Source organism: Cervus canadensis, chromosome 8 (assembly GCF_019320065.1).
Source record: "Cervus canadensis isolate Bull #8, Minnesota chromosome 8, ASM1932006v1, whole genome shotgun sequence".
Classification (NCBI taxonomy): Eukaryota; Metazoa; Chordata; class Mammalia; order Artiodactyla; family Cervidae; genus Cervus; species Cervus canadensis.
Genome location: NC_057393.1, coordinates 18,388,031 through 18,405,041, shown reverse-complemented (window position 1 = coordinate 18,405,041; position 17,011 = coordinate 18,388,031). Strand labels below are relative to the sequence as shown.

At 37.1% G+C, this 17,011-nt stretch overlaps 1 protein-coding gene across 6 annotated transcripts in view; it reads left to right on the top strand.

Annotated features, from left to right (window-relative positions):
- Nucleotides 1-17,011, top strand: part of VTI1A (vesicle transport through interaction with t-SNAREs 1A) — a 368,250-nt gene that overhangs the window by 145,998 nt on the left and 205,241 nt on the right. The gene's annotated exons all lie outside the window — the stretch shown is intronic.

Here is a 17,011-nt window from a genome sequence, read left to right as displayed (position 1 = left end):
TGGTGCATTTTCAGATGTCCTGGTCAAAGATAGACAGGGTTGTGCAGTGGAGGCAATGACATTCCCTTCCTTAGAGAGAGCTCTGCAATCAGGAAAGGAGAAGCCTCCTCCAGGTGGGTTGGTGTCAATATATATGTATACATATATTATGTATGTATATATACACACACATACCTATATATGTGTATATATGTGCATATATGTATGTATACATATACATACATACATATATACTGATATCAACCCATATAGAAAATTTAAGAAAAATGGAAAAGCACACAGAGGAAAATAAAAATAACTCATAATCCTACCAACCACTCTAAATGTTTTTTGGCAAATATTCAAGAATCATAGGCTGGTGAATGACTGTATGTGTGAACATGTTTATGTAGGACCTGTGATCAGCCTTTTATAAACCTGGTCACATCACACCATGCATTTGTTATCATCCTCTGTAAGCAATTAAGTTTGTAGTACATAAAATAAATATATATATATGTATATAAAACCCTTTAAAAAATTAATACAGTACAAAAACTTTTCCATACCATCAAATACTCTGCTGAGAAAAAAAATTAATGGCTGTCTACTACTTCATACTAAGAATATATCATTCATTTATTTATCCAGATTCTTACTGGACACTATGTCTTGAATTTTTTTTTTTTTTACTATTCTAAAAACTGCAGTAGGTATACTTGTTCATAATTCTTTGCATAAGTTTCTGGTTGTTTCTTTTTTTAATTTTATTTATTTATTTTTTTTATTAGTTGGAGGCTAATTACTTCACAACATTTCAGTGGGTTTTGTCATACATTGATATGAATCAGCCATAGATTTACACGTATTCCCCATCCCGACTGGTTGTTTCTTAATGATAAATTCCTAAGAGTGGAATTGCTGTGCCAAAGAACATGAATATTTTCAAGATTTTTTTGTATGTAATACCAAATTGTTCACCAATAAACTGTACATAATAGGTTAATAATTTGCCTTTCCCAAAACCATCAGTCATATTGAGCCAAAAGATGCACCTGTGGTCTTCCGTTGCATTTATTTATCGCTATTATATGATCGATGTTTTCTCTTATGTTTATTAATCTTTATAATTCTTTTGCTTAGTTTTGCTTTGAAAGTTAATTTTTTCTCTAGATAATGTTTGTGTTTTTCATCTTGATTTACAGAAGAGCTCTTCTAGTAACTGTTTTGTGTGTGACTTATTTGTGGCACACTTTTTTCAAGCTTGTGAGTAGGTTTTTTTCCTACTGTTCTTGAAGTACTGAAATTTTAAATTTGATGTGGTAATATTTATCATTTTTTATTTTTCCTTTTGAATTTATGTTCAGAAAAGCCTTTCCTGCTGTAAGACCAAAAGCAAACTCATACTTTCCTTCTCTTAATAATTCCTTTATGGTTCGTTTATTTTACTTATTGGGTTGCTATCTGGTTCTCATTCTTTGAAGCTAACTTGAATTGGAAGTTCAAGAATGAGTCATTTGGAAGATCTGGACTCTACCACTTACTGTTTGTTATCTGTGAGAATTGATTGAACCTCTGTGGGTCTGTTTCTTTGTCTGTAAATATTAGAAGTAAAACCCAATGCATGAGGACTAAATGAGGTGATGTATAAAATTTTAAGCGCAGGGCCTGGCACATGGCACATAGCAAATGCTAAAAACATACCAAAAACACACACAAAAAAACAAAAACCCCCACCAATTTCCTCTAGTTGCTTTCTGCAGGGTAACATCATCAGACTAGCATTTGAAGATTCAAAACTCAGTTGGTTTTCCCCCAGTGCTTTGTGACCTCTTGATTTGGGGCTGTCTCCAGTTTAACCCCTTTCTCTTAGGTTTCTCAAATTATCTAAAGTGTTATGGTCCTATTGTCATTATGCAACTAGTGTAGGTACTATTTATTGAAAGACCTCTTCTCTTCTAAATCATTGTTTTCCTTTTGTTTAGTCTTCAAATATATCTTTCTATCCTCTTTAGCCTTTGACTGACATTTCTGTGAAGCATTTTGTGATGTGCATTAGAACACTATGTAAAAATAAACTGCATTGTGTTATTTAAATATTTAGAGGCCTTTGTAGCCTTGCAGGCTATTTTTAAAATGACCTTTAAAATCATCTGCAAAGAAGACAAAAGTAATGGGGGGAAAGCATAACCTTTTAACATTTCCTTCATTAGCAGTGTTCTCTACCTTGGATGTAGTGCCTTGCTTTGATAGCTCATAAGGTTGGATACCTCAAAGACCCAAATAATGGAGAACAATGGAGAACAATTTCTAAAAGCTTATTTTGTATTATTGCTGCCACCATTAGGTGTCAGATGGAAAAGATCTCTTTTTTTTAATAACCTGTACTTGTGATTGACTTTCTATGTACCATAGACCCTCTGGATAATGCTGGCATGTGAAGAAAGACCTGCTACCTTGTCCAACATGATTTGGGCTCATCCAGTTTGCTCAGACTTTGCTTTTGTGAAATATTATTTTTGAGAGGAGAGAATCAATCTACCTTATATCTGATTTAGTCATAACAAGAAGACAGATTACAGTAAAATTCTGCCCAATCCTTCATTCACTCCTCCATTTACCATTTCTTCAAAACACATGAGTTACTCTTTGACACTTCTAGGTCTGGACCTAAGGAAAGAGCCTCTCTTCCAGAAAGTTCCTTGAAAAACCAGAGTAATCAAGAGGCTAGGGCCGCTTTAGAAAGCCAAGGTTTGAATGCCTGAAAAGGCCTAAAACAAGAAGCAGCTAGTAGGGTCAACTTTAGGGGTAAGAGAGGCTGGAACAAGATGAGAAAGAGACCCCAAGGAAGGGTCTGATTGGGCTGAGAGCATATCCGGCTAGAGAAAACAGGCAGCCAGAGTATAGGTCTCAGTGGCATGGGGTGGACTGGCAGATTAGACTGACTTGCTTTATCTTAAAATGGAATGAGGTCTTAGAGAAGATACTACTCTTGAATCTTGTAGTTCTGCTAGGGTTTCTGTATAAATATTAGTTAAATATTAGGGAAAGCAGGATATGATGAATGCCAGTGAATGGACAGCCAATAAACATAGGAGGCGAAGGCCTTTGTGGGGGGTCTTTCAGAATCAGAGACTTAGATCTATGCTCAGAAAGAGTAACATCCCAGCACAGGGCCTGGTACCTAGAGGGCAGCTCAAAGTATTTTAAAAATAAATTATACTTTGCATTTCTCTAATAATGAGTGATGTTGAGCATCTTTTCATGTGTTTGTTAGCCATCTGTATGTCTTCTTTGGAGAAATGTCTGTTTAGTTCTTTGGCCCATTTTTTGATTGGGTCATTTATTTTTCTGGAATTGAGGTGCAGGAGTTGCTTGTATATTTTTGAGATTAATCCTTTGTCTGTTTCTTCATTTGCTATTATTTTCTCCCAATCTGAGGGCTGTCTTTTCACCTTGCTTATAGTTTCCTTTGTAGTGCAAAAGCTTTTAAGTTTCATTAGGTCCCATTTGTTTAGTTTTGCTTTTATTTCCAATATTCTGGGAGGTGGGTCATAGAGGATCTTGCTGTGATTTATGTCGGGAGAGTGTTTTGCCTATGTTCTCCTCTAGGAGTTTTATAGTTTCTGGTCTTACATTTAGATCTTTAATCCATTTTGAGTTTATTTTTGTGTATGGTGTTAGAAAGTGTTCTAGTTTCATTCTTTTACAAGTGGTTGACCAGTTTTCCCAGCACCACTTGTTAAAGAGGTTGTCTTTTTTCCATTGTATATCCTTGCCTCCTTTGTCAAAGATAAGGTGTCCATAGGTTCGTGGATTTATCTCTGGGCTTTCTATTCTGTTCCATTGATCTATATTTCTGTCTTTGTGCCAGTACCATACTGTCTTGATGACTGTGGCTTTGTAGTAGAGTCTGAAGTCAGGCAGGTTGATTCCTCCAGTTCCATTCTTCTTTCTCAAGATTACTTTGGCTATTCGAGGTTTTTTGTATTTCCATACAAATTGTGAAATTATTTGGTCTAGTTCTGTGAAAAATACCGTTGGTAGCTTGATAGGGATTGCATTGAATCTATAGATTGCTTTGGGTAGAATAGCCATTTTGACAATATTGATTCTTCCAATCCATGAACACGGTATGTTTCTCCATCTGTTTGTGTCCTCTTTGATTTCTTTCATCAGTGTTTTATAGTTTTCTATGTATAGGTCCTTTGTTTCTTTAGGTAGATATACTCCTAAGTATTTTATTCTTTTTGTTGCAATGGTGAATGGTATTGTTTCCTTAATTTCTCTTTCTGTTTTTTCATTGTTAGTATATAGGAATGCAAGGGATTTCTGTGTGTTAATTTTATATCCTGCAACTTTACTATATTCATTGATTAGCTCTAGTAATTTTCTGGTAGAGTCTTTAGGGTTTTCTATGTAGAGGATCATGTCATCTGCAAACAGTGAGAGTTTCACTTCTTCTTTTCCTATCTGGATTCCTTTTACTTCTTTTTCTGCTCTGATTGCTGTGGCCAGAACTTCCAACACTATGTTGAATAGTAGTGGTGAGAGTGGGCACCCTTGTCTTGTTCCTGATTTCAGGGGAAATGCTTTCAATTTTTCACCATTGAGGGTGATGCTTGCTGTGGGTTTGTCATATATAGCTTTTATTATGTTGAGGTATGTTCCTTCTACTCCTGCTTTTTGGAGAGTTTTAATCATAAATGAGTGTTGAATTTTGTCAAAGGCTTTCTCTGCATCTATTGAGATAATCATATGGTTTTTTATCTTTCAATTTGTTAATGTGGTGTATTACATTGATTGATTTGCGTGGGAGAATGTGAGGGTGGGATATTTCAAAAGAACAGCATGTATACTATCTATGGTGAAACAGATCACCAGCCCAGGTGGGATGCATGAGACAAGTGCTCCGGCCTGGTGCACTGGGAAGACCCAGAGGAATCGGGTGGAGAGGGAGGTGGGAGGGGGGATCGGGATTGGGAATACATGTAAATCCATGGCTGATTCATATCAATGTATGACAAAACCCACTGGAAAAAAAATAAATAAATAAATAAATAAATTTAAAAAAAAAAAGAAAAACCTAAAAAAAAAAATTAATTATACTTTGTGTTATGCATTCATTATCTCATTATGATTAGGAAGTAGACACTATTATTACCTCATTTTATAGAATCAAAAATTAAGGTTTAGAGAAATTAAGAATCATGTCTGAGGTCACACAGCTGGTGTATAGTGAAGCAGATTTTAAATCCAAGGCTATCTGATTCAGAGCCCTAGTTTTTAACTGCAACAGTTGCAGAACATTTCTGAGAAAGAAAATGTTTTGAAAACAATGTGTGATAGAGAGATGAATGGCCCTCTCTCTCTCAAGATGTCCTTCAAATATGTTATTGTGATGGCAGAAGGAACTTGGCAGGCATGATGGTTAGTCATTTTGAGATGGGAAGATAATTTTTGATTATCTAGGTTGTCCCAGTGGAATCATTATGGTCCTTTTCAGAGGAGCAAGAGTGTCAGAGTTGGAGAAGGAAATGTGATGATGGAAGCAGAGGTCAAACAAAGATTTAAAGATACTATGCTGCTCACTTTGAGGGTGGAGGAAGGGACCACAAGCCAAGAAATGTTGGCACCTATAGGAGCTGGAAAAAACAAGGAAACACATTTTCCCCTAGAAGTTCTGGAAGGAGCACAGCTCTATCAACACCCCAGTTTCAATACAGTAAGATCCATTTCAGACTTCTGACCTCCAAATTCTGAGAAAAAAGTATTGTATCCTTTTAAACCATTGAAAAGTGAAAAAGACAGTGTTAGTCACTTAGTCATGTCTGACTCTGTGACCTCATGGACTGTAGCCTGCTAGGCTCCTCTGTCCATTGGATTCTCCAGGCAAGAATAATGGAGTGGGTAGCCATTCCTATCTCCAGGGGATCCTCCTGACCCAGGGATCAAACCTGAGTCGCCTGCATTGCAGACAGATTCTTTACCATCTGAGCTACCAGGGAAGCCATTTAAGTTTGAGCTAACTTGTTACAGCAGCAATAGGAAGCTAATACTAAGTGCTTCTAGAGGAGGATTTGTTTAACAATGAAATAACAGAATGAATAAACAGAAAAATTGAAAATAAAACCAGTGGGGAGGCTATTGCAACAATTCAACCCTCAGGTGACCTGAGACCATGTCCTTCCTTCCTCTTGTATCTCTTTCTTAACAGATTATATCTTTTGGGTTGACCAGTCACAGTTGGGACTGGTGACTTTTCCACTCATTTTTTTCTCATTATATTAGCAGCCTCACTTGAAAACAAGTGAGGGGAATTATTCTTTGGGGAATTGTGGAGTTGGGGGATTAATTAATTTTATTATTAAGAGGGGGAAATGATAATTTCCTGTGTCTCTTTATCCTCATTCACAGCCAGAGTGATGCTTTGCAACCTTAGACCACGTCATCCTCTGATCAGAACATCCAGTAGCTTGTTGCATGTTTGACATAAAATCCACTCTTTGTTGTATATGGTCCACACAGCCTCCCATTATTTGACAGCTTATCCCTCTAACAATAATTCCTACCACCCTTCTTTATCCATTCCCCTGAAATGTCTAGCATTTTCTTGTCACAGTCTTTGTTCTTGCTATTTCTTTTACCAAGAAGCCCTGCTGCCAGATTTTACCCATGGTTCACACTTGCTTTCTTCACGTGTGTCGTCCCCAGAAAGCTCTTTTCTAATCACCCTGTCCGAAATGCTGTCTTTTTCATGCTCACCTTCCCTTGCACTTGTCACTACCTGACTTTGTAGTCTGTGTTTATTTGTTTATTGTGTGTGTGTGTTTTCTTTTTTTACCATCAGAAGGTAAAGTTCATGAGACCAGGTCTGTTTTGTTCTCTGCTGTGTCCTAGCTCCTAGATCAGGCTCAAAGGTGAATGTTCAAACAATCAAGAATGAATGAATGAATCTTTACTACTATATAAAATAAATACTGGATGTGCATTACCTTATGACACTGACATGCAGTCATTCATTGAGAGCGTGGATGTGTATGCACAGATACTTCAGCTGCTGTGTGCAATTCCTTGGGCTAAGTCTTCTGAATAGGTAAGCTTGAATCAAGTGCAGTTCTTTGCTTGTCCTCAAGGCATTTACAGTGAAAGAAAGGTGATGAATTTCAATAAATATTTGGCTGACAAGTCTAACTTGTAGGACTCTGAGTACTTTCATCATGTCACAAGGATAGTTCTGGGGAGTGTCAAAGAAGGAAGCGTTAATCTCCAGTTGCTGAGATCAGGGAAGCCTTCTTAGGGAAGAGGTGAAGTTTGGTGTCACTTTTGGGCAGTGGGTAGAATTTGGATATGTGGACTTAAGGAAAAAGGCATTATGGGTGAAGGGAACTGCTTAAAACAAAGATACAGAGGCAGGGAAGTCCAAGCTGCTTTTCTCCAGGAAAATATTGACCAACAAGAAGTCACAGTCAATAATACCCCAATGACAGTAAATATTGATGTTCAATAAAAACCAGTTGGCATGTCTGCTATGCATAAACAGTCTTGCTTATACTCAGAACATTCTGTACTAAAATTCTGAGTCAAAAATTATTTACTGTAGTTTTCTTTTTTAAAAAATTGAAATATAATTGATTTACAATGTTATGTTAATTTCTGCTATATAGCAAAGTGTTTCTATTTACTGTGTTTTTATGTTTAAATATTTATTTCTACAGGGAAACTTTTATAAATGTGTCTGGTCTAATTTATTTGGTACCAATCAGGTGCTCCATGCTTTGTCGGCACTCTTTATTTCTTGTTTCTCTGATATTTGGTCATTCTTAGCCTTCATTCCATGCCTCATCCTAGGAGGTAAGTCTGTCCTATTTGTGTTCATAAGCTTGACTGACCAGTGGGACCCTTGACCTTTAAGCTGATGAGCAGTAGGAATTCACCAGTTATTCCATCATGGAACAAGGATTCTCTGTATCAAATATCATCAGTAAGGCGAGAAAAGAGAAGTGCCCTGTGCTGTTAGGTATCATTATCAGTTAATGAGAATGGTCCACATTTTAGCATTCTTAGGAGGAGTAATTTTTCTCAAGGGCTTTGGGAAATTGAATAAATAAATACATTTGAAATTGGATTTAGATTTTGATAGAGCATGAGTGAAGATAACTAGAGTAACTAGAGCCCTTTGGTAGACTGTATCTATTCACATAGAGACATAGAAATAAAGACAATGCATTTCCATAAATCCTTAAGAAAACACAAGGATGGAGTCTAAACCACATTCTTCTGGCTGCTGGAGTTAAAGGCCATGAAGAATTTGAAGAGCTGAAAAATGCAGGCATTAGTTCCTCATGTGACAATCACTCTAACTAGACAACTTCATGGACTGCATTTTTTTAATATGAGCATTTATAAAGGTAGCATGAGCAATAGCATGTCAAAAGTGAAAATTAAATGATTAACTCTAACATATTCCTTTCCTAATTAAAAGTCATTATACTGGGGACTAGGTCTTATTCACCCTTCGACCTCACCCTTGCCCAGTGCCAGGACTTAATGTTCATTGAATGGATGAAACTTTTTTTTGCTCAAATCTTTTGCTTTAGGCAGGTCCACAAATGGCAAGAGGCATACCGTGAATACTGCTGAAAATGAGCAATTGATACGCAAAAGTTTGGCAAAATTCAACTATAGTAACACAAAACTTAAAGAATAACAGTTCAAAAGCAGTTCAAAAAAATTAAGGAAGATGGAGACTTACCAAAGCTTTCTCCCAGATAGATCCTTATTCCAGAAGTGTTTATCTTTAATTTTGAAACCTTTTAAACCCTCCAATAGTCTTGCTATCTTTGGATAAGAAATTTTGAAATGCCTGAAATAAATGTGAAACTAATTGATTTTATCTTTAATATAGAAATATTGAGGCTAATGGATTGGTAAGACATTCTGATGGACTTAAAATTAAGAGTCTTTATTATCAGGTAGCCTTTAGGAAGTAGCTATACTGTCTGTTTATAAGGGATACATGTGCTGGAAATTGTGGTCAGGATGTCAAACAGTAAAACCGCAGAGTTCAAGCTAGTTCACGTCAATGTTTATGTGAATTTTGTAAACATTTATTTAGGTGATTTTTTCCTGATGGACTAAGCTTTAGAGGAGCACTTTTATGGAACTATATCAAGGGTCAGTATTTTTAAAAATCATTGATCCCATAGATCTGCTTGACAGTATTGTCTGTATAATCTGCTAAGCACATGTGCTGCTTAAATTTTTAAAAACCTATTACATGACTGAAACATTCTTTATGTCAAGCAAATAGTTATTATGAGTCAGGAGTGTATATTGTTAATAGTATTTTATTTTTAATTGGTTAAATAAAATGTGGAGACTCATGGAGTGGGTTCTCTTCAGGCCTCTGGTAATTAGTTATGATATATTTTGCCCAAGTTGCATTGCCTTGCTGGTGGTGCTACTCAGTCACACCAGGGGGAAAAGTGACTTGTTTAAGCTGATTTGGACCTTGTGGCATTTAATTGCAAGCAAAAGTGTAATAGGCTAAACACAAATGAATGTAGACACTGATTAACTGGGACCTTGTTGACAACATAATGAGATTAAGAGCCCTTTTCCTAATATCACAAAGGCTTTGAAGGAACACTTTTCTCTCTGAGGTCTTGGGATCCTAACGGTGTGGGTCTGCTCTTGCCCTTGACGTATAGCAGGGGTGTGGAGGGTCTTCTGTAATTTTTCAGTAACATTCATTGTCTTTTTTTTTTTCCCCTGAGTATAAATAATCCTTATTTTATTTTGTTTTGATTTGTATTCAGTTTGGTTTGGTTTTTTAACAGCAACAGTACTTTTCTTAACTGTCAAGATTTGTCTCTTTCAGATTTTTTTCCCCCTAGGAACTCAATGCTATTTTACTTGAACTGACTTTTTTCACACTTTAGATCTCAAAATATATCCTAGGAATTTCCAAAATCCCTTCTTACATGAAATGCTCACAGGTTTCTTAGACAGTCAAAAGGGACATTACATGTTCAGACCAGCTCAGTAAATACCAAAGAATAGCTTCCTATCACACACTACCTCCACCTGCTCCCCCACCCCCAACCCCCACCCCCACTTGCCCAGCTGTGGCTTCCAGTTACCTATAAGGGAGAAAAACAGTCAGTGTTGGCATTTAGCAATACCCAATACCAATGGCAAAACCTTCTTGAGCTCATCCTCCTTCAAAAACAATTTAGTCAAGTCCTTCTGGCTTATGATTTCCTGGTAGCATTTCCTGTTGCCCAGTGTGCTGTGCATTTGGGATTGGGGGCTGTCAGTGCCAGATAAAGATGCTTTCGAAATAAACTCTTTTTGGGGGGTCTGGAAGTTAACCAAGGGTTCAAGGATAAGAGTAAACTAGTATAGAGTGGAGGTCAGACCCTTTCATCTCTTTATGCATAGTGGGTGCTCTAGGACCAGACTGCCTAGGTTTGAATTCCAGCATTGCCTCCACCAACTAACTGTGTTGTTTGGGTAAGTTATCCAATCTCTTTATGCCTCATTTTCATCACCTGTAAAATGAGGCTCTTAACAACTTTATAGGTTATTTATTAATACATCTAAAGCGTTGTACATGTAAAGGGTTAAAACTAATACTGGTAAAGAGTACATCACCTAACCCAATTTCAGTAAACTGTGATTAAGTCTGTTTTTCTATCCCATTCTGTCTCTCCCTCTCCTTATCTTCCTCTTCTATTTTTGCCTCCTCGTGCTTCTAGAAAGAATCTAAGGTGTACTAGGATGAAAAAAATGTGGGACAGAGAAAGTAAAAACAACTAACTTAAAGTTAGTCAGAAATGCATACTGTAAGGCCCTAGTCACTAATTGGAAATGGTTATAAATTTACCTCTGACTTCCTGTTGACCAAAGAGGAGAGTCTGGTCAGTTGTAAGAGTCAAAGTAACCGAAAGATTAAAACATACTGATGAGTTTGGAAACACACATATTTCCTCCGCCCCTAGTTTTTCATGTCATTCTTCTCATGGGCACTCACAGCAGGGATGCTGTGGAATGTGGTGGACAATGTCTTCAACATCATCTCTCATATTTGTTTCTCAAGTTCAAACAATTATGGGACTTGGGCAGAATTCCTTGAATTATTTCATCACAAACCCTTTCTTTACAGAGCATCTTGCTAAACTAGCATTCCACCAGATGCAGTATTTCTACAAGTAGGAATCGCTTGTGATTATTAACATGGTAAATTGAAAAGTTCGATTAGGGAGAAAATTCAGCATTCTGGTTAAAAGGGCTGCATGGTGTGTATATTTGTTTGCCTGCTCACAGTCCATGAACATGCTGTTGAGAGTTCTTTGGAACTTTCAAATCGTTTGAAACTCATACGCTACTGATTATTTTTACATCTGCATTTCAGTCTATATGTCACCTCTTTCTTATGGAGTTATTTGGGCATATTCCTGTATACCAGGCTATTTCTAGAAAACAAAGGACTGAACTTGAAAAGAAATACTGTATGAAAGTTAAAGGCTGAATAAAGAGATTATAAAACATCAAATTTCTGATTCTTCCTGTTTAATTTATGATCTGATGACCTTGTCTAATTAATGGTACATTTCTTAGTGTACATTGGTGATCACCAACTACAGTTTTACCCTTTTAGATAAATGAGGTATTCCTCTCAATTAGAATAGGGTAGTATAATGTATCAAAATGGACACTGTTCTCAAGTAAAGTGAGTTCACCATATAGCAGTTGAGATAATTTATTAAATATATAATTGTGTACATCAATTTGTCTGGATATTATACCTCTCTTGTGATGAGCCTCTTCTGAAAATTTGTACAGGAGATAATGGTCCAAAAATCAACAAAAATTCCTTTTGGTGTCTATTATAAGTTTTCTCCCCTAGAGCTGAGTTATTTTTGGTTTCGGCTGTGTTTCTGACCCCTGCAAATTTGCCCAACTGCCTTTCCAACCTGGCTTTCCACCACGCTCAGGCGCCACCCTCCAAGGTCGTTGTTCTACCCCTCCCAGTCTGTCCAGAAGGGTGACAAACCCAGACCCCGCTCATGGGGCTAACAGAGACAGAACAGTCTGTACAGTGTCTCCTTCCCCTCCTTCGCCCCCTGACATATTTATCCAGGGGAGGCTGGGCCATAGTGTACACTAGGAACTGTATGAAAAAGGAAAGAAATATGCAGGAGGGTAAACAAGTAAGCTGAGAGGTAGAAGAAGAAGGAAGATTTGGTTCCTCCACCTTTCCAGGCAGAAGAAAAAGGACAAGATCATAGCTTTATTTACTCTTTTTCCACTGCCACCTGGCCAGTAGCCAAGCATGCTGCTTTTAGCTGCGAGGATTTGCCTGCCTCCAGAGGCAGTCTATGGGCTTCCCCAGTGGCTTGGTAGTAGAGAATCCACCTGCCAATGCAGGAGATAGAAGAGACACGGTTTCAATCCCTGGGTTGGGAAGATCCTGTAGAGGAGAACATGGCAACCTACTCCAGTATTCTTGCCAGGAAAATCCCATGGACAGAGGAGCCTGGTCTACAGTCCATGGGGTTGCAAAGAATCAGACATGACTGAGCATCTGAGCGCAGAGAGTCTATAGATAGTAGATGCTGGCCCTTCCATCTTTCTGCATTAGGAATCTTTAACTCAAATATCTGGGGCCCTTGAGAAGGGGGTAAAGACAGATGAGGTAAAAACAATAGGTGTTCTCATTGCAACTGAGAGTGATACCTGCTTAGTTTTGTCCAGCTTGTGTTTGCAGTCCCACCCAATTCTTTCTTCTACAATAATGTTTACTTAGAAGGGCCTGACGTGTGAAGGAGAGAAGTGAAGTAAGTCAGGCATAGGACAGAGGGGCATATGGTGGAGCCTGGCATATAGCCTGTCCCTGAAAGGGGTAGCTGGGATGGAGGGTGAGTCTGAAGTTACTAGATGCTCCAACTTTTCGAGCAAAGCTAGATATTCAGATGTCCTCATGGAAGTTCCTAATTTTTAAAACACTGTGTGGGTCAAACAAAACCTATCCATGGGCCATATACAATCTTCAAGTCATTGTGTGCTGCTCTGATCTAAATCTTACCTACCAGCTTGAGTTTCTCCTCCTTCACCAAGTCTTTCTGCTTGCACCATCCCAGAGGGGCTGCAGTGATCAGAAAGCTTGGCTGGGGCTGGAAAATAACGCTTCTAAGCTCACTCAGATAACTATTGGCTGGAGATCCCTGAATTTTTTCCACCCCTTGGGCCTTTCCATTGGTGAGTGTACTCACACCATGGCATCTGGCATTTCCCAGAGCAAGTGATTGGAGAGAGAGTGAAGGTGAGAACAGCCAAGACAAAAGCCTTAATGCCTTTTATAATCTAATCTTGGAATTGACATATCATCCCTTCTGCAGTAGTCTGCCGATCTCTTGGAGCAACCCGGATACAGTGTAGGAGGGACTACGCAGGGTATGTATGCCAAGGAGGGGAAATCTCTGGGGGCCGTCTTGGAGACTGGCTCCCCCAGCACTCTAAACTCTTTCTGTAACACAAATACTCACCCCATACCATCCTCTGAACATTTTCACTTTAACCCCCGTTAGAATTTCTTAAAGAAGGCATCCTGCCAGTAGAATTAGCCGTCTTTCATATCATTTATTATTCAGTTACATATCTGTTTAACCAACTGTTTAGTTTTTTATAAGAAAGTACACCCAGTCCTCCAGATGTGATCAGTAAAGCACCATGTGTATAAATAAAACACTTAAAGGGTTCTTGAGGAAGCGGTGTAAATGATTTGCCAAGGAAAAGTGATACACATGGCTACGGGCTACTTGGATCATAATTTTTAAGTTTGTTGGTATTGGTTCTTTTCTATATTTAGGTCATTGAAATAACCACTTAAACCACATTTAGACATGCTGGCAAATATATTGAATCAATGGTATAATTATTTATTTCATGAAAGGGAAATGGGCCTTTTATATAATGACCTTACAATAAGTGTCATTTTTATATGTGGAAAAATAAGTGCCTGTCATTTTCTTATTATTCTGAGGTCAGAGCCTACCACAGAGATTTTAATATTTGAAAACTATTCTATTCACTGGAATCTCAGCATTTAAAATAATGATTTTCTTAAGATGCCTCATTCTGATGCACTATATCTGACCTTTCTTGGTCAGAAAAACAAAATCTTCAACACGTCTTTTTCCTTATTATACTCTTTCTATATTGCTCGAAATTGATGTTAAGTAATCAGGATGTATTTTTACTCCTTTAGCATTTTAATTAGCATTTGTCTGTGAGTGTAGCTATCATGAGACTAGGCAGATTTTTCAGTCACTATACCTTCAGTCAAATACTTGGACTTTTGAAATCATTTTAACTAGGTTAACTAGTAAAAATGGGATTAGAAGTAAAAATCTGTAGAAAGAATTCTCATCAAGAAAAAAAAAATTGGTGGAATATATGATTACAGTAAATATTTAGTGGATCTTATTTTATTTATAAATCTGTAAATTTTAAGAAATTCCTTTTATACCATGCTTCTAAATGCTACTGAAAAACTGGGTATGTGCTTTGGGGAGGGATTAAGTGAATTGGTGTAATTTTGCCTTTTGAAGGAGAATTCATTAAAGGAAGAACTTACTCTAAGAAAAGGAATCAAGTAGTATTGAACAAGCATTTTAATGGTTAAAGTAATAAAGATGATCTGTGTTTTGTAAGATCATTAGAAAGATACAAAATATCTTTTGGGATGGCTAAAAATAGCTTTAAAAATAATTACATTTGCAGTAATGATAAAAAAAACGCCCAAATAATTTGAGATTGTAAACATGTAAGGACAGGGATCATATCTCACTAATTTTTACAATCCCCTTCTTGAATCCAATACGTTTGTGTGTAGTAGACAGACAATAAATATTGGATAGAAAGAGGAATAATATGGTACATTTCACTAATTTAATTACATGACTTTATTTCTGCATAGAAACCATGTTCTTGTTTTAAGAAATATCCAAATTCTTACAAAGTCCTTCTTCTATGTATTGTGTCATCATAAAATTGTTTTAAGTGTTTAGCTAGTATGCATCCCTTGCTGCCATGTCATCACCTTTCAAGGGGAAAAAAAAAAAACCATGAAATCACATTGGTGAGTTAAATGCACTGGTTTTGTTTGACAGATTCAGTGGCGCCTCATGGACCACTGGTCTCAAATCCACATGCAAAGGGGCATGCTTGTGAAGTCCAGACAGCTCTTAAGCAAATCACTCCATCCTGAATGGGATTGTGAATCTCACTTGTAAAGGATGGAGAGATTTAGCTATATTATCACATAATAATGGCAGTATATTTCTAGACATTTTAAAAAGACTCCATTCCAGCTTTTAAGTAAAATATTTTCAGCCCCCCCCAAAAAAAATTATACTAAACACACAAGAAAAGAGAAAAAACAAAGCAGACCCTTCACACAGATACTAAATTCATAAAAATACATAGACTTGGGAGGTGCTAGACCAAATGCTTATTATATACATGTAGCATCAGTTTTAAAAGGGGTGCATTTAATTGGTCTTACTCTGCTTAAAATCATCTTCAGTGTTCTAGGGGAGTCAGAAAAAATGCATACATTTTTTTCAAGTTTTTTCAAGATCATGCTCTTAGGACCGCTCTGTGGCTAAGCCTGTGGAAAACGTAGGCAGCCCCAGCAGAGTCCTTAAGCACTTCGAAGAGGCCAATGATTAATGATTACTGTTGGTGCTCTGGGTAAAAGCCCCAAATCAATCATCTTTTCAGCCTCACAGTCTCATTCTCCTTTTGGAAGCATCTTCCAGACCAAGACACCAAGCAAAACATGACACAAAGTCAAAGAATCTTTGACATCTTTGACTTGGAAAGGATCTTTGAAGTTGTCCAATCAATTTTTATCTTCTACCCAAATTTCTTAGATAATTGACTCTAATATTACAACCTATGCACAAAGTAATTTTGATTCAAAGGAATCATTAAATTTGTGTTTACATTTCCTTTGCTTTGCTTTGATAGCTTCTTTCCTAGCACTTACACAAAATGCCTATTTAAGAATTTTTTCTCTCTAAAGTTTAGGATGCATGTGGGCTGTCTGGACTATCCAATCAGGAAAATGAATTGGAAGAGACTGTGAGGTGTTATCAGGCTGGCTGTGCTACTTTCTTAATGTGACTGACCCTCACCTCCTCCTAAATTTGCTTATGCTAACTGTAAAGAAATCTAGAACTGCTTCTAACCCCAGCCATTTGTAATAAAAGTTGTCCCAGCGTGGTGACATTGACAGCTATTCACCTTCAACAAGAAACAGTACTGGAATAGTGTTACTTGTTTTGGCTAAAGTCCGGTAGTTCAAGGAATGACTTACAGATGAAATTTCTCTTCAGACACCAGTAGAACAGAAAAAAAAAAAAAAAAAAAGTGTATCACCTGAGCTTTATAGTCCACTCTCTATTGCCATTGTTCTTTGCTGTTTTATTATCATACTATAGAGGAAATGGCAACCCACTCCAGTCTTCTTGCCTGGAAAATCCATGGACAGAGGAACCTGGTAGGTTACAGTCCTTGGGGTCACAAAGAGTCGGACACAACTGAGTGACTTAACTTTTCCTTTTATAGAGCAAATAAACTCTTATTTGAGTTTGCTCTTATAGAGCAAGCAAACTCATAAAAGGGTTAGCAATTCTGGTTGACCATGCTTTCAGTGTGTAAATTCCCTGGAAATTATATATTTTTGTAATTATTATAATTATAATAACAAATTTTCTTGGTCATTTGTATATGTTCTACATGCATATGACTTTTCTCAGTCCATGCTGTAAAAAAGTGAGTATGAGATTCTATGGAAAACTTTTTGAATTACTTAAAGGTAATCAAGGTCACGTCATTAGAAAATATTTAAATTTTAATGTCAGTACCCTAAATTGATATCTTTGGAATACAAAAATCAAATCTGGAAAGCAAAGAAAAAAAAGAGTTATGCTTATTTTAAAATCTGACAAAATGGTTA